This window comes from Nelusetta ayraudi, unplaced genomic scaffold (genome assembly GCF_046127955.1).
Source record: "Nelusetta ayraudi isolate G7.1 ecotype Tasmania unplaced genomic scaffold, CSIRO-AGI_Nayr_v1 ptg000021l, whole genome shotgun sequence".
Classification (NCBI taxonomy): domain Eukaryota; kingdom Metazoa; phylum Chordata; class Actinopteri; order Tetraodontiformes; family Monacanthidae; genus Nelusetta; species Nelusetta ayraudi.
The window spans coordinates 5,444,922-5,459,215 of record NW_027466071.1 but is presented as its reverse complement, the minus strand read 5'-3'; the positions used below and the strand labels follow the sequence as shown (position 1 = coordinate 5,459,215).

Genomic DNA, 14,294 nt, shown 5'->3' with positions numbered 1-14,294 from the left:
AGAGACCTTTCTTCATCTCAACACTGGAAAAAGAAATTAAAATACATATTTTCAATTCTTTACATTTTTGATCACAATAAAATAACAAAAAAACAAACAAAAAAAAAAAAATGTTTCCATAATTCAAATAAAACCAAAAAGATAACGAAAAACTTAAAACAAAAAACCCAACTGTGATGGAAAAACCTGCCATTAATCGTTGTGTGAAGGCATATTTGTTCGTTAACTGTTGCAACAAATAATGAAATCAAAATGACTTGTTTGTTTAAAACAATTTCAAGGAAAATAAATGAAGAGGCCTTTCAAAGATCTTATCTTACAAAGATAAGAAAAAATAACACAAAAATTAAAAGAAAAGAAAAAACTGAAATAGAAGATCCATTCATTCATTTTCATGTCCATCAGGCAACACCAGTTCAACCTGGAACAATTCGCCCAAGTCAGATACAAACTGAACATGAGTCTGCTGCATTTGATTCCAGGCAATTAATGCAACGTCATATGGATCCATATAATTAGCAGGCTGTTCCGCCTGCTGATCGGCCTGCTGATCGGCCTGCTGTTCGGCCTTTTTAACATGTTTGCCCTTCTGGGTCGACCCGGGTGGGCGACGTGCTGGGACACTTTTGGGGCTGCTGGGTTTTTTGATTTGTTTTAAGAGAAATTCAACCTTTTTCTGTAGGTCCTCGAACTGTTCCTTTATTTCCGAACACTGGCATTTACAGCTTTGTTGTGTTGAGGATGACGGAACAGGGTCATCCACAACGGGTGGAGAAATTTCTCCACTCTTGCCACCTGCTTGGTCGCTAAAATAGGGTGACTCCTGCGTCCCTTCCCCCTCTTCTGGGAGAAGACTGCCCTGATCCACCTCCTCAATTGGATTTTCTTCATTGGCAGATGCAGCGAGTTCCAAATGAAGGGGGGGGGGGGGGGGGGTTACCTCAGCTGTTGTGAAATTACAGGAGTAAATGTACTGCATTTTTGTGACAAAAGTACATATTTTTATACAGGCAGAAACAACAGACAAATCACAACAAAATGATGACAAAAATTAGCAGTAACAATTCCAGGGGTGGACTCCAGGCCCAGCTTGGACACCATTGGCGGATTAGGTTGTGTTTTCCGCAGGGAAGCAAGTTCTCTTATTATGACGTCTCTTTATGCCTTCTTTACAAAAGGTACTCGGTCCTGTGAACATAAAAAGGACCTGTGAACCCAACAAACTTAAGAAGGTGAAAATACATTTACAACACATTTAGCCTAACAATTTTTCATTCATTTTCGATACCCACTTCTTACTGAGCTCAAGGTCATGGGGTTCTGCTGGTGCCTATCCCAGCTGTCATAGGGTGAACTGAAGGCAGGGTGACACTCTAGACAAGTTTCCAGTTCATCGCAAGGCCACATGTAGACAAACAACCATTCACACTCACATGCACACCTACGAGGAGTTTAGAGTGTTTAAATGACCTCACATGCATTTTTTTTGGACTGTGGGAGGAACCCAGAGAGCCCAGAGAGAACCCACGCACACACAGGAAGAACATGCAAACTCCACACAGAAAGGTACTAGGCCCGGAATCAACCCAGGCCTGAAACATACTTACGTTTAATGTTGCCAATTTGTGATTGTCCTGTAGATGTTTATCTAGGCGGACAAAGTTTTTCTTGTTGCATACAGGGCAGTCTAAGACTTTTGTGGTTCTGTGTTTGACAAAAAACATTAACGAGCCCAGGAAATTCAAGCTGATAGCATTATTCAGTATCTATGAAAAGACATGCAAAACAATTAGTTAAACCTTACCGTGCATTTGCATATTTCACAAGAAGTTTAAACTCCTCGTCGTTTGGGACTACATGGGAAACTTTGAGATGCTGCTTTACATTAACATATGCACCAAAGCACAGGCAACACACTTTCTCACTCTGTAGGTAATCAGACATTATAATCCATATTAATATTTTTGCCATTTCAGAAAACTATCACAGTAAGTACACTCTTTATTTTATCTGTAGTTACATTTTTTGACTCTTTGAGAGCGACCCCAAAAATTGTATTGAGAAAAAAAAAACCTAAAGAGTGTACTCAGGACAATCAGAGAGTAAATGCCTAGAGGACTGTAGCCTCTGCATTTGGGCTGTGTCTCAATTCAGAGTCTGCTTCCTTCGAAAAGAAGAAGAAGGCCCCGGCCGAGAAGGATGAACTAAAACCTGCCTCCCCGGTAACCACATGGGACTGTCTTGCTTTCAGCATATTTCCCTGTTGCATCGTCGGTGTTCCATCCTGCAGGCCAGCCCGGAAGTGATATTTGCATAGCATCACGCTAACCATTGGTTCCAACCACGTAGTTGGATGTTCAAATGAGCAAAAACTCTCCATTAAAAAAGTAATATTTATGTGAAATTTGAATACTTCAATATATATATATATGTGGTGTCTTTGCCAGGAGTTGCCGCAATTTCAACTGACTTCTCAGGATCCCAAAATGCTTTGCAGCAGCACACAGAGCATTCTGGGAAACAGATGGAGGCTAAGGATAGTAGCGGTGAATCCTTTGAATCGCCTAAATGTAGGGTGCATCTCAAGGGCGCATTTGGAGCGTCCTTGTAATTGGGACAAGCCTTTGTGCAGCGTTACAACACAACTAACCTTCAAATGCATGCTTCAAAGGATGCAGCCCCCGAATTGAGACACAGCCATGGTGTATCTAGAGGTCATTTCCAACTTTGGAAAATGGCACCCTAATATTGGAAATTACCTCTAATAACCCAATCGACGTTTGGAAATTGGAAATCCATAAAGCATAAGATATAATTGGAAATGGGCCAAAAGATTTTGGAAATATGGAAATTGAACAGTCGCCATTCATTTTCTTCCTAAGAACCCTAAATTGAGACACAGCCATGGTGTGGCAGCTCTACCGATCACGCCATGCAATGTTCTCACTCGAGTGACTTACCATTGTGGCAGGGATGTTCTGGGAACTGAAACCTGTGAAGAGGAGTTTAAAGAGTGTAAATGGTCAGTCAATTCAATCAATCTTTAACAATAAACTGGAAATGATTTACATTTTACAACAATTCAAAGATTTACCCAAGACTGAAAGAACAGAATGGCTTTCCTGCATCTCCGGGGCTCTCTCCTTCTTATCTTTTACTCCTTGTTTCTTTTCACTGAAACCTCAACATTTGATGGGATTTGGGAAATGATTAGTGGTCACACAAAGAAAACTGAGCATATTCGAAGAATATTTTTTGATGCCGGAAAAATTATTACAAGAAGTGAAACCGTTAGCATCTGTGACAAAGGTTAGAGCAGTGATTCCCAAACAAGGGTTAGGGCCCCATAGAGACAGACAGCCATTTGCACAGACACACACACCTACATAAACACACTCTTATGGATAATTTAGGAATATAGTTAGAGAGTTCCATTCAGTTCAGATCACATGCATGTTTTTGGACTGTGGGAGGAAGCCAGAGAACATGAAGACACAAGGTGAACATGCAAAGTCTACACAGAAAGGTCCCAGACCAGGAATCAAATCTGTCGCCTGTGTAGCACTAACTATTCCATTGCCATGACACCCCAATTATTAACAAAAAAAGCTAATTGAAACAATTAAAATATTAAGAAAAATAAATAAATTTACCTTCATCACAAGGCTTCCTTTGGCCGTGACCCCTTCCATTAATTTCACAAGTTAGGTAGTCACAATATTCATTTTTCTTCCCAAAAAAGTTTAGACCATAATAGCACGTGAGCTCTTCACCTGCTGAGATTGGTTTTATGACTTCAACATAGACACTTTTTCCCTGGGATACATATTTGCAATTTGCATTGCAGTCATGGTTAACAAATCTCACAGGCCCGAGCAAAAGCTGATCACACTTTTTGCGAATAGAGTGCATCAGGCTGAAGTCATTAATTCCAACTTTGATAAAGGATTTTTCATTGGGACCAATGTCTGCCAAGAAGCCCACCAGGCCATCAACACGCTGTCCGACCAAAAGTTTTCTTGTTGAGGTCACCTTTGCTTCATTTGACCCTGTGGAATATCTTTTAGTTGCCTCGATCCTTAAACCGCTGTCTGAAAGGAAGGCCTTTAGGTAGCAATACATGTGGCGCTTCAGTAGTTCTTTATGATTACTTCCCAAAGATCTAAAATAGTCCCCCAGTTTGCATATCAGTGTGTCAACTGTTCCAATAAAATCCTGCGTACGCTGAAAGCTCAGGAGGGTTTCTTTGATAGCTGTGAAACACTGAATGTCCGGTAAATGAGTTGAACTCATTTTCATGGTGATGAACCCAAGCATAGGATCCAAGACCAACGCTGTAGCCACGTCATCACTTGCACTTAACTCCCAAGGACTTATTCTTGTCCATCCATCAGAATACAGTTGAGGGTCCATTGACTCAATCTAAAAAACAAAAACAAATTTAAAGTAAGACTTTTAAACAATTGCTTTAAATTGCAGTTATCTGGCAAGAATCCAGATTTCCATCTATAATAGTTGCCACGAAAGTTAACAAAATCCTTGCGTGAGACGGACACCGACCAGATAAAGACTTGACTCATCACAAACTTCGGTCAGTATTTTATTTTTTTATTTATTTATTAAATCAGATATCAGTTTATTTTAAGACCGTAGATATTGTGTGACTGACGAATACTTTCCTCTCCGTCCGGGGCACTTTTAGATAATGTCAGGTGAACAACAGCCTCAACCACCACCACCACCACATGTAAGTAGTTTGTGTGGCCTTTTTAAACGGTGTGTCAGGAACATTTGTTAAGTTATTTTTTTCTTTTTTACGTTAGTGTGCATTCATTGTATGTTTATAAACTAGCCGTTAGCTATTTTTCTCAGTGTTTAAATGACAAATCCTTTGACTAGCCTACACCTGTCATTAGTTTAAGATCAAATTATTTTGTTAGCTTGGTACATAGCCAGCTAAACTGGAGGCCAACAACCATTTACCGTGATTTTAATGTCAGTCGCCACTCTTGCTTCCAATTACTTTCTTCAGTTTTTCTACCTCGATCACAATTTTGGGGTGACTAGGACCTGGACCAATTTCCATTTCATGTTCCACAATTGGTGTACAGCTGAGATTAATTTCCCACTGAACAGCATGATGGAGATTTTGCAAAACAACTGTAATTTCTGACACACCACCTATTTGTTCAGAGAATGACTCAAAGAGAATGAGTTGATGGCGAGTCAAGAACTCTAAATAGTGCAAATTCAGTGGTTGCTGGTTTATCGCAGATTGTAATGCAGAGTGTTTTGAGCACCATGGAAAGAGTTTGTGAGCGAACATTTGGATAAACATAACATGCAAACTCATATAAGGCGCTCAGAATCGATTTGTGCTTGCAAAATGTTTTAAGCGCTCAAAATTTAAAATTGTGTGCTCAGAAAATATAATTGCTCGCTCAAAATAGATGCACAAATATAACGCCATACATTGGCTTCCAGTCAAATTTAGAATTGAATTTAAGATTCTAGTTTTAACTTACAAAGCTCTTCATTCTCAGGCTCCTTCTTATATTAGGGAACTAATTGAACGTCATCATCCTCCAAGAGCCCTTCGCTCTGAGGATTCAGGAATCATTTTTGGAATCATCTTCCAGCCTCGGTGAGGGGGGCAGACACAGTTAGTTTATTTAGGAATAGACTTAAGGCTTTGCTTTTTGTTAAAGCTTATAGTTAGATTGCATCCACCGTCAGTTAAGCTGCTACTATAGGCTTACGCCGTGGAGGGAGATCCTCAGCATGTCCAGAGGCTCCTTTCTCTGTTTTTCTCTTCTTTTCTCCCTATGCCCTCAAGGAAGTACAAGATTGGCGCCACATAGAGGCTACGGGGCGAGCTGGGAAATGCAGAAAGGCAGATGACGCTTGTGATCAAGAAGATTAGCTGCCACCTGTGGACTCCGAGGGGAGCTCTAGAATTGGCTAATTCAACCGACCAACTAGCCAATCAGCAGCAGCGTCACAGTTTAAAGGCCCTCCTCCTTCTTTGTTCTCTCTCTCACTTTGACTTCTGCACTGAACAGCCAGGTTTGTGGAGGGAAGGTTAGAACAAGGTAAGGATGGGGTACCCCATACATTCATGCACGTAGAGTCACTAAGTCTTAAACTCACCAGGCTATGGGTTGTTGCCACCCCTGTATGTTTTGATGATTTGAGACGCCCTTTTTGTAAGCTAGATAGTGAGGTCTTTGTTTCATTTTCTTTCTCCTCAGACAGAGTTGAGTTAGTTTTTTTGTACTTTGTTGACTTTTTATTTGGCTCAAACCCTTTAGTTCCGCCTTCCCCTCCACACTTATCTTTTGGAAGTTATACTCATTGCAAGTAAATATTCTTTTGAAACCAAAACCTGGAGTTCTTTCCTTGTTTGTTGTCAGCCTCATGGTTACCTCCCTTAGGGTAACGGAACCATTGGGGGCTCGTCCGGGATATTCTGACAACCAGCAGGAAATTACTTGTGACCATTGTTGACCTCATGAGAAAATGAGTTTTAACTTGCAAAAGTTTGTGGACAATCCTTCCATTGAGCAGGTTCATACATGTGGTGAAGACGATTTATTGTTAATAGCAGCATACTTTGATATTCCTGTTCAAATGAGTTTACTTAAAAAAGAAATCAAGAGATGGGTCCTTGAAAAGTTGGTTGACTTAAAGGTCCTCAGTCCCACCCGTCCTGTAGCTGAGACGTGGGTTGATAATGTTCCTCCTGATAATGTTCCTCCACTTTCAGGTTCATCGGGATCCCCTTAAGAGACATCCACGTCAAATTTGGGGCTTCTAGCCCATGAGGAACCCTGAAACCCTCACTCTAATTCCAGCCTTATCGCTAACCCTAATGCCATACAAGTTTGAGGGTCAAAGCCTATGAGGGTCAAAGGTCAACTTTGTCCTAGAGACATGGAGAAACTTTCAGGCTCATCGGGATCCCCTAAGACACAATGCCAAATTTGGGGCTTCCAGCCCATGAGGAACCCCGAAACCCTCACTCTATCTAGGTCATCAATCGATTAATTACTAGGAACAATAGGTCCTTTAAATCTAAATTTATTTTTTTCAAAGAGAAAAAACCTTTTAGAAGAAATTTCAGCTTTAAAATTTCTTAAAAATAACAAGGGCATTGTCATTAAACCAGCTTATAAAGGCAGTGCGGTTGTCATTATGGATAGATCAACTTATGTAAACGAAGAACTCGGACAACTTAACCCTGAACATTATGAGGCACTGGACGCACCCATTTATCCAGCATCCTATCCCATTCTTGGGGACATTTTAACCTCACTTTTGAATAGAAAATGTATTAATATTAAACAATTTAGATTCCTCATGGGGGGATGAGAAACCAAGTGAGAGTTTTATATGCTTCCCAAGATACACAAAGAATCCAGCCACCTGGTTTCCACCCTTCGTCATGCCGCCAGGCCAACCCATTGTTTCTGATTGTGGTAGTGACACTGACAGAGTGGCGGACTTCATTGAACATTTTTTGAACCCTCTTTCTATTAAACATCCTGCTTATATTAAGGATACGTACCACTTTATTGACATAGTAAAGAGCCTCACAATTCCGCCCAACTCATTTTTATTCTCCTTCGATGTGGACAGCTTATTCACAAACATTGACACCAAATCGGGACTTGCAGCAGTACAGAAACTTTTTTACAATTATCCTGATTCTTTCCGTCCAGATAGGGACTTATTCAGGTTACTTGAACTCAACTTGACTAGGAATGACTTTGTTTTTTATTTAAAATATTATTTACAAGTTAAGGGAACAGCTATGGGCAAGTCCTTTGCCCCTTCTTATGCTAATATTTTCATGGCTGTTTGGGAGGGAACGGCTCTAACCAACTGCCCTACTACTCCATTACACTACTACAGGTTCCTGGATGACATTTGGGGAATTTGGACCTCCTCCATGGAGCAGTTCCAACAATTTATTTCTGTTCTTAATGGGGTTGACCCTTCCATTAAACTTAAATTTGAAATTTCCGCGCATTCCATTCATTTCTTAGACACTACTGTTTACAAGGGACCTAATTTTCCTGACCATAACAAGTAGGATATTAAGGTTTACTTTAAACCTACAGACACACATTGTTAAATCACAATTGCTGTGTTTTACATGTATCTGCACTGTGTCAGAAGACTTTTGGGAGGCGGTCCGAACCCTTTTTCAAGCCCTCCGTTCTTGTCATGGTTTGCCGTCATGTTCATGCTTAATTTTCGTTTTCTTCCCTGAAGGCATCACCACTTCTCTACACCCAGGTCAATCAGACTATTTAGCCGCCCTGCTCCCTCTCCTCCCAGCCAGATTGTTCCTCTGCCATGCACGACGCTCCAGCACGTAACCGAACCTTGATCCGTCTAACATAATTCGGCCATGCTGAACACACTGGTACCGTCCCCGAGTCTCTACGACCTATGGTTCCCGTGATATGGCTATTTCCGGGATAACTCCAGAACCGGAAGTGACATCATCACGTAAGTCACGTCACAGGTAGGTACTCGCTTCATACACATGTTTGCCAAATTTCAGGTCGATAGCATATTCCGTCGTGGAGATATGGACATTTTAGAGGACCGGGGAATCCCCGACCGTGGTTATTACCCCTGTACCTAACCGGTATATTTTTTCTGCATTTTTTTAAAATGACTTTAACTACTGACAGCAGAAGTTCTGCCCGGTTACAAAAACAACTGCGCCATAACCTCCTCACCAGCCAGAGGAGTGGTCCCTGAAGTGGTCAACAAACTCATGGACCAAAACAAGAGAGCCTTCAAAAAGTCGTTCAGGGTTATCACAGAAAAACACAATCTCACTACAGAAGAGGCCACAGCCCTACACACCCTCAAACACAACCCCCTGATCGTCATCAAACTGGCAGACAAGGGCAGCGCCATGGTCATCATGGACCGGTCCCAGTATGTCGATGAGGCCCTGCAACAATTAAAGAAAACCACCTACTACAGACCCCTGGAAGCGCCCATCTTCCCCCAGACCCTCCCCATCATCAGAGACATCCTGACCGCCCTGCTCAAAAAGAAATACATAACCAAAAAGCAATACACCTACCTCCTCGGCAACCAGGAACCCAGCATTAGAAAATTCTACATCCTGCCCAAAATCCACAAAGACCCCTCCACCTGGAATCCCCCCTTCATCATGCCCGCGGGACGTCCCATCGTGTCCGACTGCGGCAGCGACACACAGACTGGCGGACTACATTGAGTACTTCCTGAACCCCCTCTCCACCAGACACCTGGCCTACATCAAAGACACTTACCACTTCATCCAAATCATCAAGGGCCTCCAGGTCCCCGCCACCTCCTTCCTCTTCTCCCTCGATGTAGACAGTCTGTACACAAACATCGAGACCCCGTCTGGCCTCGCGGCGGTGCGCCGCATGCTGGACCGCTACCCTGACCCCGCCCGCCCAGACGACGAATTAATCACACTATTAGAGATCAATCTGACCCGAAATTATTTTATTTTTGACCAAAAGTACTTTTTACAAATCAAAGGAACAGCAATGGGCAAGTCCTTTGCCCCGTCCTACGCCAACATTTTCATGGCCACCTGGGAGGAGAAGGCCCTCGCCCACTGTCCCACAGCCCCTCTCCACTATTACAGGTACCTGGACGACATCTGGGGGGTCTGGACCTCCTCCCTGCAAGAATTCCACGGCTTCATCCAGCACCTCAATCAGCAAGACCCCTCCATCAAGATGAAATTCGAAATCTCCCCCTCCCACATTGACTTCTTAGACACCACGGTGTATAAAGGCCCCACGTCCTCCCACACCACCCAGCTGGAAACCAAGGTGTTTTTCAAAGAGACAGACACACACGCCCTGCTCTTCAAGACCAGTTTTCACCCCAAACACACCTTCAGGGGGATTGTGAAGTCGCAACTCCTCCGCATCTGCACAGTCCAGGCCGACTTTTTTTTAGGCGACCTGGACCCTCTTCCGGGCCCTCAGACCCAGGGGCTACTCCCGGTCCTTCCTCCGGGGCTGCTTAAGAACATTTAAAGAAACAAAGGTCAGAGACACCAGGGAAATCATTCCCTTTACATCCACATTTTCCACTGAATGAGCACACTTTTCAACAAGACACTCAAACACAATTTTAACGCTCTCATCCCCAACTCAGGCATTCTTGACAATTTTAAACTCATTGCGGCCTACCGCAAGAATAAGAACTTAAAGGACCTCCTGGTCAGAGCCAAATTGCCCCCCATATTGCCCCCACACACACCCACTAGATTAGACCAGCTTAAGACAGCCTTTTGTGTCCTCTCATACGCACGTAACCAGTCTTCCCAGAACCTCTACAGGATCAGCCAGAGAATCGGCCCCGGTGACACCAACTGCGTGTACCTCCTCTTCTGCTCCACCTGCGGCAAGCAATACGTGGGGGAGACAAAGAACAGCATCCTCACCCGCCTGTGGCAACACCGGTACAACGCTGCCCACAATCAGCGGGCATACACCCCCCTGATGCAGCACGCCAGCCTCCACAACTGGTCAGCCTTCAAGGTCGCCGGGCTGCAGAAAAACCGACATTGGTCGGACAGGGAGAGGAGGGCCTGCGAGAGGTCGTGGATCTTCTGCCTGGGCACCAGAGACCCACACGGCCTCAACCTGCAGTAAAGACCCCACACCCTGTGACACAGACACACAGCAGCACCACCACAGGACAGAATGGACCTGAGCCTCTCCGGCTCTCTCTTTCACACACACCCTATCTTCATCTTTCTTTCTCTCCTCTCGCTCTCTCACACACACATCCACACACTGACATTCTTTTTCTTTCTCTTTTTCTTGTTTTTTTTCTTTTCTCTTTTTTTCTAGCCCCAACCCTGACCCTAACCCTTAACATAACCCCTTGGACCCCACGCCTAAACTGAAGGTCACTGACCCCCTGACTTGCCCACCCTCCCTCCTTTTCTAACCCTAACCCAGGCCCTCACACTAAGCCTAACCTCAGTGCCCCCACACCTAATCACAAGGCCCCCCACCTCACGCCTAATCTGAAGGCCAATTGCCTCTCTCTCTCTCTCATGGCCACACGCCGCCGACCAGAGCCCCACACGGGCCTTCCCAGCATCCTGCCAAAGACTAGAGAAAAGTTGAAATGTGATTTCATTCATGTATTCCTGCCTGAGGCTCGTGCACGCTCTCCACCTTGACCCCTTACCCACTATATTTATAGTTCGGTTCTTTAACCTTGGTTGTAATTACACTGTTTGCCCAATAGTGGGCACTGTTTACCTGGCCAGGCAGAGAGGGCTTGCCAGGAACAGCTCTCCGCGAACCTGGCCAACTCTCGCGGGGTTCCCCGAGACTCTCGGCCCCGCGGGAGCGACCAATCAGAGCCACCCCTTGGCTCCCCGCTCTTTTCGAGCAACCACAGCGCTCTGCAAAAAGAAATCGGCATTCATCACCGCTCGATTACAGTGATTTATGCATGTTACAATCATTCTGCAATTTATTTGTTCATCATTCTTGTTGCCTAGCCTGAAGAAGACCCAGCAGGGTCGAAACGTCGCGATCAGGCAACATTTCACCCGTTTTTTCTTTTTTAATTTTTTTTCAAATTTCATGCAGCACTTTTTTGCTCCCATGGCTCCCCTCCTGGGACTCTGTAAATAAAATTCCTGTCCAATAAATCACCCTGAACTATCACTGGACTCTGCAACTCTTCATCCTGCCCGGGTAAGAACTTTTTTTCACCCACCACGCTGCAACCCCCCGGGCGAAACTTACGGCTCGACCCGCTAGCATGAGCAGCTACTTCCGGGACGATCGCCATGACCGGGGGCGCCCCCAGCGGACCGTGCCATCCCCGATCCCCCCTTATGGGGGACCGGGGAGAGCCAGAGCCTCCACGCTTCCGGACTCCGTCCCCTCCGCACCGGCGATGGCCGAGCCCGGATGGACGCCGCACCCGACCAACTGAGTAGACGAGACGGGGACAACACCACCGATCGTCACCACACACGCCACAACTATGAACTTGAAAGGGACAATTATCGTCATGATGATCGGCATTACCATGACAACGGGAGGGATTGTTTTCGCCGCGAAAAAGCGCCGGTTGACAATTACCGCACACGCCACGCGGACGGTGCTTCCCATGACCGCTCCTGCACGCGCAATTACGGCCACCATGAGCCGGTTCCCTACCGACGGCCCTTTCGACAGGGGAACCAGGACCAACGGTTCCGCCGTAACCCACCCCGAAGTCGCCCCCACACAAGCACACTCACCGAAGCCCCGACGCGCAACAGCCGCGTAAACAACACCACGGAGGCGCACCCGACAGACCCGCCACGTCTCCCGGCCCCAGACGCGCGCTTCGTTGCCTCCGTTCTTGTCATGGTTTGCCGTCATGTTCATGCTTAATTTTCGTTTTCTTCCCTGAAGGCATCACCACTTCTCTACACCCAGGCCAATCAGCACTAACTCTCTTCACCTGCTCTCCTTGCCAGACTATTTAGCCGCCCTGCTCCCTCTCCTCCCAGCCAGATCATTCCTTTGCCATGCACGACGCTCCAGCACGTAACCCCGGACTGACTCACCTGCTACTGACCTTGCCTGTTCTGGTTCTCGCCTCCAGCCTTTCCCCTGGACTTCGACGTTTGAGTGAGTTTTATGTTTTGATCTGTTTTTCCCAAGAAGAGGATAACATTTTTGCCTTTTGGCCCCTTTTTGCCCTGTTTGGAACAGTTTTTTCTTTCGGCCCCCTTTTCCCCCCACTGTTCGACTGACGAGTCGCCTTCCCTCAAAAATAAAGCAGTGCCTTTTTTTTTTTTTTTAACCTTCAAACCTTGTCTGTGTGGTGCATTTGGGTCCAGAATAGACACCCCCCGTTTCAGTTCTAGGGGATATTCTAGATGTTTTCTGCGACAATGTTTTGCAACCTTCAGAATCCAGAAAATCAGTGACAAGAAAATAATTCCTTTATTTCCACATATTCCACAAGTGTTAACATTAACGTTATTAAATTTAATTATAACCGTTTGATCCCAAATTCTGGTTGCCTTTCTGATTCCAAGATTATTTCTGCACATAAGAAGAACAAAAACCTCAACGTCATTTTAGTCAGAGCCAGATTGCCAGTATTAGAATTAGCTCTTAAAACAACAGCACAACACAAATGTGATTCTTCTTTTCAATACCTAACTCTTGTCCGCAATCCTGTTTCCCAACTTCTCTTGAGATGCTCTGGCAACATCGTTATAATGCCAGACACGGCTTGGATATGCATACTCCACTCATGCGACATGTCCAACGCCATGACTGGATGTCAATCAAGGTTGCTGGCCTCCAGTGCAACCTCAACTGGACGGACAAAGAGAGGAAAACACGAGAGAAAGTGGATTTACCTTCTTGGCAGCAGACATCCTTATGGTCTTAATAAACAACTTTGCTCATCCTTATAATTACATAATTGTGTTCACAAACCACCATACAACTAACTTCTTTTTGTTTCATTTTTATTTATTTTAATTTTATTCCTTTTGTTTTCTTTTGCTTTAATTTTTAATTTTCTTGTTTTCTTTTCTCTTATTCTTATCATCATTACGACCTCTAACTTGACCTTTAAATTTTAACCTTTCTACAACCACGCCTAAACACAATTTTGCACCGACGTCTAAACCTAACCATAGATATTGAATTGGACATGTATTTCCCTAAGCCTAACCTTTCTCTAAACATAACATTTTTACTTCTACGCCTAAACCTAACCTCAATTTTTTTTTTTAAACCTAACCATTATAGACCTACGTCTATAGACCTAACCCCAGGTTTCTATTATAATTTTTAATCGGAATCTTGACCTGAACCTTTTCTCTAAACCCAACCATTTCAAACCCAAGTCTAAACCTGACCCCAGATTTTGAATTTAATTTTAATTTTCAACCCTGACCTGAGCCTCTCTCTAAACCTAACCTCAGTCTTTCACACCTAAACCTAACCTTAGACACTCTTTGCAATTTTCTTTTTTTTTATTGTTTATTTTCTTTTGTTTTATTTGTTTATTGATTTGTTTTTCTTTTCATTGTTTTTCTTTTAATTTCTTTCTCTCTATTTCAACCACGTCTGCCATTTAAATCCCTATTTCATAATTTCCTCTCTTTTACATTAAACTTGATGGAGACGGACAATTAATTGCCACCATTGCCAATTATTTCATTTTAAAAAAACGATCTATGTAAACAAGTCTACATGCTGTATATTGTTTTCCTTGGT

The 14,294-nt window shown here is 43.9% G+C and overlaps 1 protein-coding gene and 1 long non-coding RNA gene across 9 annotated transcripts in view; one reads left to right on the top strand and one right to left on the bottom strand.

Annotated features, from left to right (window-relative positions):
* Window positions 1-14,294, bottom strand: part of LOC142889185 (NLR family CARD domain-containing protein 3-like) — a 256,712-nt gene that overhangs the window by 160,318 nt on the left and 82,100 nt on the right. The window lies entirely within an intron of this gene.
* LOC142889198 (uncharacterized) overlaps window positions 2,196-14,294 on the top strand; it is a 265,120-nt gene continuing 253,021 nt past the window's right edge. Inside the window, exon 1 of the long non-coding RNA XR_012926817.1 lies at window positions 2,196-2,607. This is a non-coding gene — a long non-coding RNA (uncharacterized LOC142889198). The remainder of the gene's footprint in view (window positions 2,608-14,294) is intronic.